Source organism: Pogoniulus pusillus, chromosome 21 (assembly GCF_015220805.1).
Source record: "Pogoniulus pusillus isolate bPogPus1 chromosome 21, bPogPus1.pri, whole genome shotgun sequence".
Taxonomy (NCBI): Eukaryota; Metazoa; Chordata; class Aves; order Piciformes; family Lybiidae; genus Pogoniulus; species Pogoniulus pusillus.
In genome coordinates this window covers 14,576,582-14,591,652 of record NC_087284.1, presented here as the reverse complement: position 1 = coordinate 14,591,652, position 15,071 = coordinate 14,576,582, and the positions used below count along the sequence as shown (strand labels likewise).

Here is a 15,071-nt window from a genome sequence, read left to right as displayed (position 1 = left end):
GGTAATGGAATATGTGAGAAAAGGATTCATCCAAATGAATTTATCTGAGAGGCTAAGGATAAGCTTTTCAGGAAAGGTCCTGGGAAGGAAAAAAGCAAAGCCCACTTAGGAAGCATCTTATTCTTTCCAATTCACCTGTCTGGTTTCTAGTTCAGGCAGAGGGGTGCTGCAGTACTTATGAGTGTGAAGGTCTGATTCCACTTAGCTTCTGTGAAATAGGAAACCTGGCAGCTCTGTTTGCAAGCTGCAAGAGAAGTATCTTAACTGTCTCACTTGTGATCAACCTCAAAGTTTCCCATCGTGACAGCATTTTAGATCGCTCACTGTAGACATATGATGTGTGACAGGCCATACCACTTGCTGGGTATATGTGATGTGTATATGATGATGACTTTTAGTCATTTGTTCCACAGGCAGCTTTTCAATTTGAAATCCAAATTGCTGTGTAAATTGCTAAGTTGTGCACTGCGCAAACTACTAGAAATTTGTGTTTCCAATTTCTAAGTGCTTACAGTTAGTAGCATGCGTGTACCACAGACTGGTAACTCTCAGTGGTGCTTGAGAAAAAAATCACAACCTTCTTACAAGTTTTGCAGTCACTTGAGAGGATATTTGAAGGCTGGAGTGGTGCAACAAGCCCTACTAGTGTGTGAGGAGGATTTTTCTATTATATCTTTTCTCTTTTCTGCTGCTACTGACTCATCCACTCTTTTTTTGCTGTCTGTTCACGCTCATTTATATGCACTTACTCAGCTGACTAGTTTAGTTCCACCACCCACTTACAACTGCAATGAATAATGTTTTAGGCCCCGTGTCTCACAAGTGCAGGCCCCTCACACATCAATGTCATTACTGGAATTGCTTTTACTGATAGCAGCCACGTGGCAGGTGTACAGAGAGCAGCCTGCAGAATGAGCAGCACGAGAGCATCATTCATCAGGTTTGCTTACAAAAAGTCATTTTGTTTGTTAGCATGAAAATGTTGTGGTCTCCTTTCTCCTTCACTCTCTTCCTTCCATTGCCTGTGATCACAACACGAGCTTTTTTCACCACTCTGATTTTTCACATTGTGTTTTCAACTCAGAACTCCAGATGGGACTAGATTGTGTCTTCCTGTTGCGTAGAACTTTGGAAGGTTCAAGAAATCTATTGCACTTTTGTAGAAAGCATTTCTACCACATGCACCAGACCAGTGGCCAAGAGAGCCAATGGCATCCTGGCCTGTATCAGGAACAGTGTGGCCAGTAGGATAAGGGAGGTTATTCTTCCCCTGTACTCAACAGTGGTCAGGCCACACCTTGAGTGCTGTGTCCAGTTCTGGGCCCCTCAATTCAAGAGAGATGTTGAGGTGCTGGAACGTGTCCAGAGAAGGGCAACAAAGCTGGTGAAGGGCCTGGAACACAAACCTTATGAGGAGAGTCTGAGGGAGCTGGGGTTGTTTAGCCTGGAGAAGAGGAGGCTCAGGGGGGACCTCATTGCTGTCTACAACTACCTGGAGGGAGGCTGTGGCCAGGTGGGAGTTGGTGTCTTCTCTCAGACAACCAGCAACAGAATAAGGGGACACAGTCTCCAATTGTACCAGGGGAAGTATAGGCTGGATGTTAGGAGGAAGTTCTTCCCAGAGAGAGTTGATTTGCCATTGGAATGGGCTGCCCAGGGAGGTGGTGGAGTCACCGTCCCTGGAGGTGTTCAAGAAAAGCCTGGATGAGGCACTTAGTGCCATGGTCTAGTTGAGTGGATAGGGATGGGTGCTAGGTTGGACTGAATGATCTTGGAGGTCTCTTCCATCCTGGTTGATTACATAATTTTATGATTCTCCCTAGTCAGAGGTAGTCATCTGCACTACTTCAAGCTGGTTGCTCAGCTTAAACTGTGGCTTAAATTTAAGCCTAAGTTTATCCTGAGGTGAAACCTCACAAGGTTGTTACAGGGACAGACAGCAACACATTCATAGTTCCATCTTGGCACTGCTACCCATTTGAAGAGAAAGTGTACTTCTTTAGGTTTAGTTTGGACACTAGGAAAAAGTTTTTCATAGAGAGAGTGGTCAGCCACTGGAAAGGGCTGCCCAAGTTGTTGGTTGAGTCACCCACCCTGGATGTGTTTAAGAGTTGGTTCTGGTGCTTAGTGATATGGTTTAAGGTGGATCTTGTAGAGTAGAGTTATAGGTTGGACTTGGTGATCCTGAGGGTCTTTTCCAACCTGGATGTTTCTGTGATTCTTAAAAGATTGGGTAGCAGTACCTCTGCTCTTGTAAACTTTCTTCTTGAGTGTATCATTCTTCATGGAAGGAAGCCTTTACCACATGTGCCACTGTGCCCTGAGACTTGGCAGGGAGGCAACTGATGGGATCCAGTCTGCACTTGTTTTATTCTGCTTGACTTTAAGGTCCTTTTGTGTACTGATGTTTTATTTAGACTTTTATTTTATTTTAACAGAGTGCCTCTGCTTGCTTGGAATAATCTCTGCAATGAATCCAGCAAGCTTTAGTGACCCTAAAAAAAGGTAACTGAACGTTGCCATTAGATTTAAAACAGGAGGTTTGTGGTGACTGTTCTTAATCGAATCTGCAAGACAAAAAAGGACTTTAAAGATCTCTGCTGGCATATGAAAGAATGTCCTCTTCTTGTTCGAGGTTGTATTGTCTCATTTAAATGCCCCCTTTCCTGTAATCACTATTTCACAGTTCAGCCATCTCCAGATACTGTGAAACAGCTGTGCAAAGGTCAAGTACAAGAGGGCAATGGGAAAAGAAAATGACACCACAGCTCCCAGGGTTTCCAACCACCCTGTTAACAAATTTACTGACACAGGGCATAATTTTTACTGACGCTGCCCATTTTTTACTGACACTGACTCTTAAGACTCCATAGGGAGCAGATGCTGACATCTCTCTTGACTTTGAAAAGCTCATTGCTGAAACAAAATGGTTTTATGCAAAGATTTACATACAGTGTCTAAACATTAAGCAGGGGATCAATAGTTCTTCAAGTCTGAGTAATGATCCCACATGGTAAAGCTACATTTTAATTAATAAGAATGCATCCATACTTCATCTTTGTACTTCTTTTTTTTTCCCTGGGCTGGAGGGAAGCACTGCATCCAGGGTTTGTTCAAGCACATCCCTGGTTTTTATCAATTACTAGTTCGAGTCTCCTTGGGCTCTGATTCTACTTTGAGACTTGTGCAGACAGACTTGACACCTTTATGACTTTTTAGTGAGGCCAGTGGAGCTTAATGCAGGTATCTGTATGTCCTTGCAGATCTTGCTGCGAGATCAAGCTCTTGGTTAAAAAGGTAGGATTGGCTGGTAGATTTCAAAGAGCTTTTCATCTCGTGGATAGATTTAACTTAAAATAGACCTTCTTGTTCTGAAGTAAGACTTGTCTGGTTTAGTACCGTGTTTAGATTGCATCTCTTTGGTCTCTCCCTCCGGTTGTTTGTTGTTGACTTTTCAGTTCTACATAAACATCATTTTGTCTGGTTCATGTCTTAAACCTGCCTGCTGAACTGTGCTCTGTGTGGTGGACTTTTAGGGCTTTTTTCCCTTTTTGCTGCTTGTGTTCCCTCTCAGTTGTTGACTGTGCCTGGAAAATAAGCGCACAAAGCATTTTGCATTCTCTGAATGTACCACACAGTAATTCTGCTGTCTGAAAACTCTGTAATGTCAATAATTGATGCACTTGAGAAGTGGTAATTAAATTAGTTAATTATGCTGGTAAAATTACATGCAATTATGTGACTGCAGGGTATGTTTAGTAAATTAGGCTTTCCCATACTCACTACATATTGTGGTGCCAATTTTGTTCCTTGATGATTAGGTAGCTTTTGATACTTCTTAATTGATTTAATACCTGGATCTTCATTAGCCCTCAATTGCTATGCAATGTATGTCTGACATTTTTCTCTCTGATATTTCACAGAGTATCGTTCATCCAAAAAGAAAAAAAAAAGAATTAAAGAAATCAATCTATACATATTCCTGTCAGATGTTAAAGCATCCAGACTTCAGGGAAAACATTCTCTTCTGGAAGTCTCTTGCAGTGACTTGCCCGCTAGGTTGAGATGCCAATCAACTAACTGTCCCTGGGAACCCTCTAATATAGAATGACTGATTCCATTTATGTTTCTCTTGAAAGATCCAAATAAATAGGTGTCTCAGGGAAGACTGGCACAGTGACAGCTGTTTTAATGACACCTGTTATCTTTTCAGAGCGCACCGAGAGGTTATGGAAAGGTAATGTTAATTCAAATAAAAATTTCAAGGGTCTGGTGCATGGGTGGAGTTTGCTGTTCTTCATTCATGCTTGCTCAATATTTTACATGTCAGAATCACCTCCCAGCAGATGGTTACCTTCATGCTGGCTGTGTTTACTATCACAAAGCTTTCCCAAATCTGCTTGTCTTCACAGAATCACAAAATTAACCAGGTTGGAAAAGACCTTTGAGATAATCGAGCCCAACCTATCACCTAACCCTTCTAATTAACTAAACCATGGCACTAAGTGCCTCATCCAGTCTCCTTTTAAGCATCTCCAAGGATGATGAATCCACCACCTCCACAGGCAGCCCATTCCAATGCCAGTCACTCTTTCTGTGAAGAACTCCTTTGAAGACTCACACCCTGTACTTTCCCCTGACCAGCACATACTCTATTGCTGTCAAAAATGATGTTTCTGAGTATGACTCCTGTTTAGGGATGTTAGCAACAAGCTTCACTAAAAGCTAAAAGCCCATTCCTGTATATTGAGCTATGGTCTTTTATTTCTGTGCATAGGGCGGAATGTCTGTGTGAAGAAGGAAAAGGTAAGAGTGAAGTAGTTGCTTGTTCCTTGGCTTTGGAGTCATGAATCATAAAACATCATTTTTACCTAAACCCAGTCCAGCTACACGCCAGTAGCAAAAGCAGTGGGATCTGAATGACAGTGCAGTTAAGTAACTGGACTGAACTGACCCGAGAAGGTCTTTCTGCTGTGATGACTGTAGAAAACGGTGGATGGCTGTATCCTCTGATGTAATGTTTCTGGGAACTTGGTACAAATATAGGCAGGCAGGACCCTTGGCCTGTTGTCATCTGTTTGAGAGACGCACACCTTTCTTTGTCCCTGTCCCCCCCAGGAGAGGTGTTCAACAGGCTGCAGGGGAACACGGAGACAGCGCTTGTGCCAGTATGCAAAAGGTGTCCATGGCAATTACGTATTTATTAGTGAACTAAGCATGTGCTGCTCAAAGAAGTAACTCCAGAAGAAAGGCTTTTGGAGCATGCAGGTAGGCATGTCTGTGATTTGCTTCTTAAAGGAAAACTAACTTTTATGTATTTTTACTGCTATGGCAGATTAATGATGCCTTTAATATTAACCTGGCGGAGTCAGTTCATGTTGCTTCTGTTTGTTTTGTTTAGATCTTTGCTGTCTTTTCCAAATTTCTGCTTTCTCTCAACAATGTTTATTACACTCTTTGTTTGTTTGTTTTTCCTGCAAGCTGTAGTTTTGACCAGCTCTCTTCATACAGCAAGTATGCAATGTAGGCTTAAATTTACAGGAGAGAGTTCCCAGTGTCTCCAGAGTGCTCAGTAATGTCTTAAAGTCTTCATGTCATGGCCCTTCAGACTTGTTGCTCTTGAGGATTGAGGCTGTGTAGTTTGTAAGCACAAGGGAATTTCTGGAAAGTGTGAGTCTGTGTATCTCCAGACTTCTAAATTAGTGCTTATAGGGAAGTTCCTGCCTTTATGAATACAACAATAACACAGGTTTTTGATCTAGTGCGCTGGAACTTTCAAGCTGATAGCAAATTTGAAGTTAACTGGGTATTACTGGCTGTGATGGGTTTTCTATACTTGCTTCAGTAGCAAGAATTGTGGTTCTATTTAAGAGGCTAATAGGTGTCTTGAAGTACCATAGTCATCTTCTATGAGAAGAGCTGGTCTTAAAATATGAAGGAGTAGAGCCAGTTAGAAGGCAAACAGTGAAAAAGTGTGCAGATTTAGAAGGGAAAGTTCTCTCCTGAGGATATTAGCAGGATGTATACAGAGAGAGACATAGGACCTCCTGCAGGCATGTAATGGTCTTACCAGTGAGCCTGTTAAAATACCACCTGCTTTGCCTGGCAATCTCTGATATTCAACAGCTTTGTTCAGATTTCTATATTTGAAAATGGAGAGGAGATCAAACTAAAAATAACTACGAGAGTTTCTTGATTTTTGTCTGTAGTGGGGACAATTTCTACCTGGTTCTTGCAGTGTTCTGAAAACAGTGATTTCAAAACAACCTATCTTCACTTGGCACATTTGTGCTAGTGAAGCTGGCATGCTACCTTGTTAGCTGGCGTAATGCCATCCCAACAGATGGACAGGAGTATAGACAGCCAGGAGACCATGTACAAGCATCAGTATGTGTGTTGAGGGCAAGATCCCCTAGCCAGAAGTGTTGAAATGCTTGTCTATAGTGTGTTTCTGTGCTTGCAGTGAAGATGATGTACCAGCCCTGAGTGGAATTAGCTGAATCGTTATAAACTAATCCTTCAGCTCCAAAGCAGGAATGGCCCTGGCCATGCTGAACTTGGGTTACTATTCTACCAAACATTCCTGTGGGAACTCTGGGGGTTTTCTTGAAAAACACAAATGCTTTGTACATAGTAAATTAAAGTGTGGTGTGGCCAGGTTTTCAAGTCATGTGTGCAACAGGTTATATTCATAGCACAAATGGAGCTCCATCAATGGTGGCAAGGAAGTGCAAATGACTGCATCCAGTTGTGAACAGTTCACTGTGCTGAGATTTCTCAGCTTCAGAAGGGGGCAGAGCTCATGATGTTCATCTGTGCCTAAAGAAACTGTTTTCCCAGTGGAATAGACATAAGCACATTAGGTGCTGTTGTAAATTTAGGTAGCTAATTGAGAACAACAGCGGATTCATATCATATGTAGTCTAGGGAGTGGAAGGAAAGCCATGCCTTTATGAGGTGAAGGCACTTGTTAAACTCTAATCACCTTTAAATCTGGGATTCAGGTAGTGGATGTTTAGTTTGGGAGTGACCACTTTCGTTAGCTCAAATTTGCCTCAGGGTGACGTGGAGCAAGCTGGAAAAAAACCCTACTCCTAACTGAAATGAGCACTTACTTTCAAATGTCTTGCTAACTAAATTGCTTTAAATTTACTAGGGTTAAACTGCAATCAGACTTTAAACATAGACTCTTTCCAGACTCCTGCTTGAATTTGCTTCATTTAAACAACTGGCAAACATTTGGGAAGAGCTGTATGGTATTTTTAAAACCACACAGAGGACACTGACAGAACACTCTGAGGCAGCCTGAAAGGGACTGAGATCTGCAGTTCAGAGGCCTGAACAATTGTGAGTAAAGGCAGACATGGCATCACAGTATCACAGAAAGTAAGGGGCTGGAAGTGACCTTGGAAGATCCTCTATTCCAAACCCCTACAACAGAGCAGAATACCCCGTACCAGATCACACAGGAACGCATCCAGAGAGGGAGATATTCAATGTCAATAAAGATAATAATAAAGGGAGATTTCTTTAGCAATAGATATATGAAGCTGATGCTGTGCTCATTCTTCACAGTGAGAGTGATTTGCCATTGGCATGGGCTGCCCAGGGAGGTGGTAGAGGCACTGTCCCTGGAGGTGTTCAAGAAAAGACTGGCTGAGACACTTAGTGCCATAGTCTAGTTGACTGGCTAGGGCTGGGTGCTAGGTTGGACTGGATGATCTTGGAGGTCTCTTCCAGCCTGGTTGATTCTATGATTCTTTGGAAAATTACCTTTGCAAGCATGAAGCCTGTGCTTATATATGTCTATTTCACCAGATTTTAGCTGACTAGATTAGCATTTTTGTCTCAGACCTGTTGAGGTCAAAGTCTGCTTTGGTATGTACTCGTAATGTGATAGCTCTTCCTCACTATGTTATAACAGATACTTTAGGATAACTTTGGATGAATAACCTGTAATTATATTCTGCTGCTTTTAGCAAGTGCAACTAATGTTGAAATGCTAATACTCACATTTGCACATAATCAATGCAACAAGGTAATTCGTTCCCTTTAAACATGTCTAACATGGCACCAAGTACCTCCTGTATTAAATAGCCATTGGCAGTCTGAATTAAAAAGGGTCCTGCAGATAAGCCAGCAAAGTCTCTGATCATGTTTGTTGTATGAAATATTAAAATAACTGGACCCAGCTCAACTCCAAATAGGTATATATGCATAGGTAGCAGAAATATTGACCTACACCCAGCCTTGATTTGCTTGAAAGAAAAAAATTGTTGAGACATCTGTTAGACTGGAAAAAAGAAGGCTCAGGGGGATCACATCAATGTGTATAAATAACTGACGAGGGGATGAAAAGAGGATGTAGCCAGGATGCTTTTACTGGTGCCTAGTGATAGGACAAGAGGCACCAGTACAGACTGAGATGCAGGATGTTCCCTCTGAATTTCAGGAAGCGCTTTTTACTGGTGATGGTGACTGTGCACTGGTACAGGTTGCCCAGAGCATTTGTAGAGTGTCTCCTGTTAGAGACATTCAGAAGCTGTCTGAACGTGTTCCAAAACAGTTTGCTGTAGGTGACCCTGTTTGAGCAGGGGGTTTGGAGAAGATGACCTCCAGACATCCCTGCCAACCTCCACCATTCTCTGACATAAAGCTAATTGTGCTGAGATTGAATTTAGATCAAACATGCCAGACCTCTCAGCCAAAGGGAATTTAGTTTCCTGGTTTTTTCTCATGCCTCTTGCCTGTTTCAGAAGGTACTATTCAGTATCTGTATTCATCTCACCAGCATACTTTCTTTTTTTCTGCAAGAAATTCTTTGTTGGAATCAAAGCAATGGAGAGCAGTTGTAATTTATTCAACAGCTCCTTGGTTCTCTATTAATGCCATTTTTTGGTAAAGCAGATCCTTACGTGAAGGCAGAAGAGAAAACTGTACCTGTGATCTCTGACCACTCTTTCCAGGAGTATGAGGCTATTTGGGTGTATCCAAATGAAATATTTGAATCTTTCCATGACAGTAGCCTCTGTTCCAGTCACTTGCCATAAAGAGAGAGGAGTGCCTTTCTCCCTACAGCTTTAGTGGACATATCCATGCAGGTTTCTCTGCTTTCACTCTTTAGATGCAGCTTCATGTTCTCTGTATGATAGGTTAATCAGTCTCACTGCCTCATCCCATCACCATTTGCAGCTGAGTTACAATGATAGGCTTAACTGTACTTGAGAGCTGCTAGGAGCTTTCTGAGGGAGCCTGCAGTATATGGCTGATTACAAGGACACACAGAATCATAGAACAGTATGGGCTGGAAGGAAGCTCTGAAAATTACCTAGTCCAGCCCCCTGTACTGACTTCGTGCAAGGGCTGCTTATTTCAGTAGATTACCAGCAGTTGTGGCTACAGGAGGGTTGTGCAATGAAGAGAAATAAGAGTGCAGGGATGTGTGTGTGACACTTCACTATAATATGCCTCTGCCTGCCTTTCCCTTTAGCAGAAATCATTTCCTACGGTCTTACTGACCTTCACTGGATTTATCTCCCATAAACTTAGCAAGTTTCTCTGCCAACGTTTAGTATCTGCAGAATTCTTTGGCAAGGAGTTGTATGTGTTGCCTTTGCATAGTGTGAAGTGCATCTTCATGTGTTGAGCCTAGCTTTTATTATTTTTTTTTTTTCTCCACCTGTATTTTTCTTTAAAAAATGAGAGGGGAAAACATGATCAAATTCCTGTCCTTTCTGCAATGTTTGTGATTTTACAGGCCTTTGTTATCCTCAGTTTTTGGGTTTCTGGGGTTTTGGAGGTTTGTTTGATTTTGGTTTTTTTCCTAGTTTGAATTACTCTCAGTAGCACTTTCAAATTGAATTATTATCATTTTGTCAAGGTTCTTGGCCAAAATGGGCAGGAAAAGGTTGAAAATGTATGAAAGATTAACATACCGAGGAATCAGGCATGTTTAAAGTGTTAGTCCTGATGCAAACACTCTTTTTGTTCCTCTCTTTTCTCCTGCACCCTCTTCCTCTTCTTCAGGAGATCATTTGATGATGCTTTGGGTAACTTCTCTGTGCATAAGTTCTGGATGAGGCTTGGGAAGTTTGTCTTCCCAGTTACTGATGCAGACATTTTTGTCCTAACTGCTTTTGGATTGTTAACCCAGAAGCATCTTACTTTAAATGGCTGTATTTTAACTTCCCACTGAGTCTTCTGAACAGCAGAAATTCGGTTTGGAATCTTCATCTGGTCAGATAAAGCAATGTCATGCAGATACATTCAAGGTGTAAATAATAATGCACCCTGCTTTTTGTAGACTTGTCCTGTTCTGGGTATGTGATATGGTAGGCTGTTAAAGTAGACAGGAACACCCTTTGCCTACAGCATTAGAACACAGAAGGTTTCACCTGAACATTACTGCAGAGAAGGTTGGACTAGATGATCTGTGGGAGGTCCCTTACAACCCAGACCATTCTATGATTCTATGAAACCTTGTTGGGTGAGGTCTAGGTAGAGTCACTGGGCTGGTATTTAGCGTCTTCTGTGCATTTTAGTGCCAGTGGCCTCTATGACATGATGCCAGATATTTAAAAGGTCTTAAACTAATTCTCCAAAAAGTTTGTTGTAGGATGCAGAAAACCAAAGCAAATGATTAAGTGATAAGGGGATTTTTATGTTCTTTTTTTAAAGTCTCTTTTGATTTTTGAGTTTGAAGGAGCCAATTGGGTCATGGTTTTAACAGCTGACTTCAGGTTTTTTTTTTTTTCCCCACAAGACTGTTAGCTTTAAAGAAAAGTTTTTGGGTCGCACATGCCTGCTAGCTTTTGGGATCTGGAACTTTAACCAAAACATCCAATATATTAACACTTATGATTGAAATTGTCAGATCTGGCAAGATTAAGATTTCTGACTGCCAGTTATATTTTATAGGCATGATTGATTATAGTAAATCATCTAAAGTACTATAAAAAAATAAATCAAATTATATACTCTTTCAGTCTGTTACAAAGCAGTTGGGAATATGGTGTCAGTCAGCTATACCTATCAAGCATGTCCAGCCAAATCCCAAATGTGTTAGACATGTTAATCTGTTTGTACTTGCAAAGAGAGTGTATATACAGAGAGTATTAGATTGCAAGTTCTCTGTGGATGCTTGAAGAGAAAAGATTTTTGTTTCTTTGCATAAGGAATACTTTTATTTTACAGTGCATCAAAAGCAACCCTGAGTAAGCCATATAAAGGCATCCTTTGACTTTGGGACTCCCTTATTTCTTGATTATACGCCAAACACAAATTCCAGTTCCTTGTGTTTTACTTACAATAACATTAATGTTTAATTCTACAGACTCAATCAAAGCTGCACTTAATATAAAGAAAACAAATTCTCTATTTTATAGCTGCATTAAATACTTTCCCCTAAAATGGTTTAGGGGTGGGTTTTTTATTTATTTAGGGATTTTTTTTCACAAAGCTAGAGACTTTGTTTTGGTTTTAGTACTCTATATTTATAGATCATTTTCTGGTTGATTTCACATTGAGCTCTCTCAAAACTAGTTGTAATAGTTTCATGCTCTCTAAATCTTTCTCTTTCTATCGCTGCTGTTACAATATATTATACTTTATATTCTCAAGCGATTAACTGTGAGCTCAGTTAATGATTTGTTGGTGGTTTAAGGCAGTATATCTGTGTTGTTTGTATTGTTACTGGCTCTTCTTTAGAATGGCAAATAATTCAAATAGTGGGGGAAAGAAATAGCAAGAGGCTTGTTCATGGGGCATGTATAAGATAAGCAAACATAATGCAGTGATCTTGACCTCTTTGGTTTTCTTTTCTAACTTTTTTCCCTTTCTTTTCTTTTTTTCTTTTTTTTTTCCTTGTTCTTTTTTTTCTTGTTCTTTTTTTTTCTTTTTCTTTTTTTCTTTTTTGAGCATTGAAATGCTCTTCCTCTCCACCTGCTGCATGTATCCCACTTATGATGAACATGCACCTGGAGTATGTACATGGAGTTACTGTCCCTTGGCTTCCCACTGTAAGCAACCCAAGAAAACATTACAGCTTTTCACCTCTATGGCTTTTTTCCATCCTTCAAGTGACTGCAGAGGTGAAGGTGGTGCAAGTCTTCCTTTGAGTCTATCACCTCATATATATTTTTAAATCCTGTAGTGCTGCCACTGCAAAGGCTCTTATTTTGAATTGGGAAACACTTGAGATATCTAGTCCCATATTCCAAAGTCACTAGAGTTTCTGTATTATTTTCACATTAGATACATGTAGATATGGATCTAGGCCTTGTGCACATCCAGGGCTTTGTTAATCTGCTAAACATAACTTTGTTCAGGGAGTTTTAACAGTCTGCTGCTTCTTGCAAAGTAGAGCCACCATGAGTTTATTATTCCCTTGCAAAAATCTTGCCATAGGTGATGTTTTATCAGTGGGAGAAGATATTTATAATACTGTTTCCTGGAAGCACTGACATCTGACTATTTTCTAACCATAGGTTCCTTGCTTTGGCAGTCTGCAGTCATGTCTTTTTTTTTTTTTTTTAATCCCATTATTACAGCTGGATGATGCCTTTTGTTTTGTAAAACATCCCTCACAAAGTATCTGTCATCACTCAAGAGATAAATTGGATAGCATATACAGTTAGGTGTAGGTGTGCAAGTAACTGTATTGTGTAGGAAGAGGAAAGCGGAGTGGAAGTGGAGCTCTTCAGGCTTCTCTGTCTCAGCAGCGTTTTGCAGACAGGACATCAGCAGGGCGACTAAGTCAAATAGCAAACAGTAGTAGAAGGGGCAGAGAAATTGAGCGGAAATAAGGTAGGAAAAAAGAGATTTTGTGGGTGTAGGAGTTTGCTTTTTCTTGCCCTTATTGAGCTCTTTTTGTGTGGGCGGATTGGTGAATCACAAAGCAGGTGTAGGGAATTGAAGGAGAGAGAGTTTTTTGCACTTAGAGGTGAGAACGTGTGAAAGGATGCAAAGAAAGACACAACTTGTTTTGTACAGGGGGATACAGTTCACAGGTTGGCAAGCATAATCCCCTGAAGGTTGGTTTGTTGTGTTTTTTTTTTTAAACAAGGAAGCCGGTTTTGCTCTGGATCTCACAATGAAGTAAAAGCCAGTGGAGTTGTCCAACATTGCCCATTCCAAGTATTCAAAGTTCATGGGTTTTCTTTCTCTGTTCTATTACACTATCTTGAAATGGGCCCAAATGCTGCAGAACTTTAAAAAGTCATCTTAAGTGATGCCCTCCTTGCCTCCCTCCTTGCCTCCCTCCTTGCCTCCCTCCTTGCCTCCCTCCTTGCCTCCCTCCTTGCCTCCCTCCTTGCCTCCCTCCTTGCCTCCCTCCTTGCCTCCCTCCTTGCCTCCCTCCTTGCCTCCCTCCTTGCCTCCCTCCTTGCCTCCCTCCTTGCCTCCCTCCCTCCTTCCCTGATAAAATTATTCTTTCTTTTATCCAGCTTTGTCAGACTTCAGCTTCCTCTGAGACCTTGCCGAGCACCAGTGCCAGCAGAAATACTTAAGTTCATGTAATCTCTGCAGTCTTAATTCAGTCTGGCAGATTCAGCCAAGATATTACACTGATGGCTTTGTAAACACGTCGTGTCACAAGTTATTTGCCAGAAGTATTACCTTTGTTGCTGTCTGCCATTTACACAGTATTTCATCCTCCTTGATGAAGGCTGGAATGATTTAATTTTTTTTATGAGGAAATTGTCTACAGCACAAATGCATTTGTAGTCTATTTTAAATAGTCAGCTTCTGCAGATTCAGAGTGAGGCTACAGAAGTGTGCAATGGCCTGGTGGTTCCTACACTGTCATCAATAATGTTGATCTATGCTTGGTTTATTTTTTTGATGATGTTAGTGCAGGCAGCATGCTGACAAAATAGAGACCCCTTCGCAAGCTGTCCAGGTACTGAATCTTTTTGTAAATGGATCTGGCATGTGGTTATAGAGTCCTGTAGTAGCATTCAGGGTTCTGCACTTTGGCCACAACAACCCCAAGCAGCACTACAGGCTGGGGACAGAGTGGCTGGAGAGCAGCCAGGAAGAAAGGGACCAGGGGGTACTGGTAGATAGTAGGCTGAAGATGAGACAGGAGTGTGCCCAGGTGGCCAAGAGAGCCAATGGCATCCTGGCCTGTGTCAGGAACAGTGTGGCCAGCAGGACAAGGGAGGTTGTTCTTCCCCTGTACTCAACACTGCTCAGGCCACACCTTGAGTACTGTGTCCAGTTCTGGGCTCCTCAATTCAAGACAGATGTTGAGGTGCTGGAACGTGTCCAGAGAAGGATGACGAAGATTGCGAGAAACATGGAACACAAACCCTATGAGGAGAGGCTGAGGGAGCTGGGGTTGTTTAGCCTGGAAAAGAGGAGGCTCAGGGGTGACCTCATTGCTGTCTACAACTACCTGAAGGGAGGTTGTAGCCAGGTGGGGGTTGGTCTCTTCTCCCACACAACCAGCAACAGAACAAGGGGACACAGTCTCAAATTGTGTCAGGGGAAGTATAGGCTGGATGTTAGGAGGAAGTTGTTGGCAGAGAGAGTGATTGGCATTGGAATGGGCTGCCCAGGGAGGTGGTGGAGTCACTGTCCCTGGAGGTGTTCAAGAAAGGCCTAGAATAGGCACTTAGTGCCATGGTCTAGTTGAGTGGCTAGGGCTGGGTGCTAGGTTGGACTGGCTGATCTTGGAGGTCTCTTCCAATCTGGTTGATTCTATGATTTTATGTCTGTAGAAAGAGGATGATTCAACTGCAAAGCAATTCTGGCTTCTTTCAGCAAGGATGTCCCTGTGCAGTGCATTAGACTCTCTGCAGCAAGCTTTTCAACTAGCACATCAAAGTCAACTTTTAATTGTCGTTCAACTAGTAGTGATAATTAATCACAATGAGGGTAAACCTTTTCCTTTGTGTTACATTAGATAGCATCTGTTCTTCCTAGCTTCCCATTTTGATCTGGTTTTGGGTTTGGGTTTTTTTTTTTCAGAAAACCTCCCCAAATCTACCTACAAAACCCTGGCTGTAGTTGCATTTCTTAAGGCAAGCTGTATGCACCCTTCACTGGTCCTGTGCTGACTACAGGAATGG

General features: G+C 41.7%; 1 long non-coding RNA gene across 1 annotated transcript in view; it reads left to right on the top strand.

Moving 5' to 3' along the window:
- The first annotated feature begins 5,123 nt into the window (after positions 1–5,123).
- LOC135184862 (uncharacterized) overlaps positions 5,124–15,071 on the top strand; it is a 53,619-nt gene continuing 43,671 nt past the window's right edge. Inside the window, exon 1 of the long non-coding RNA XR_010306230.1 lies at positions 5,124–5,268. This is a non-coding gene — a long non-coding RNA (uncharacterized LOC135184862). The remainder of the gene's footprint in view (positions 5,269–15,071) is intronic.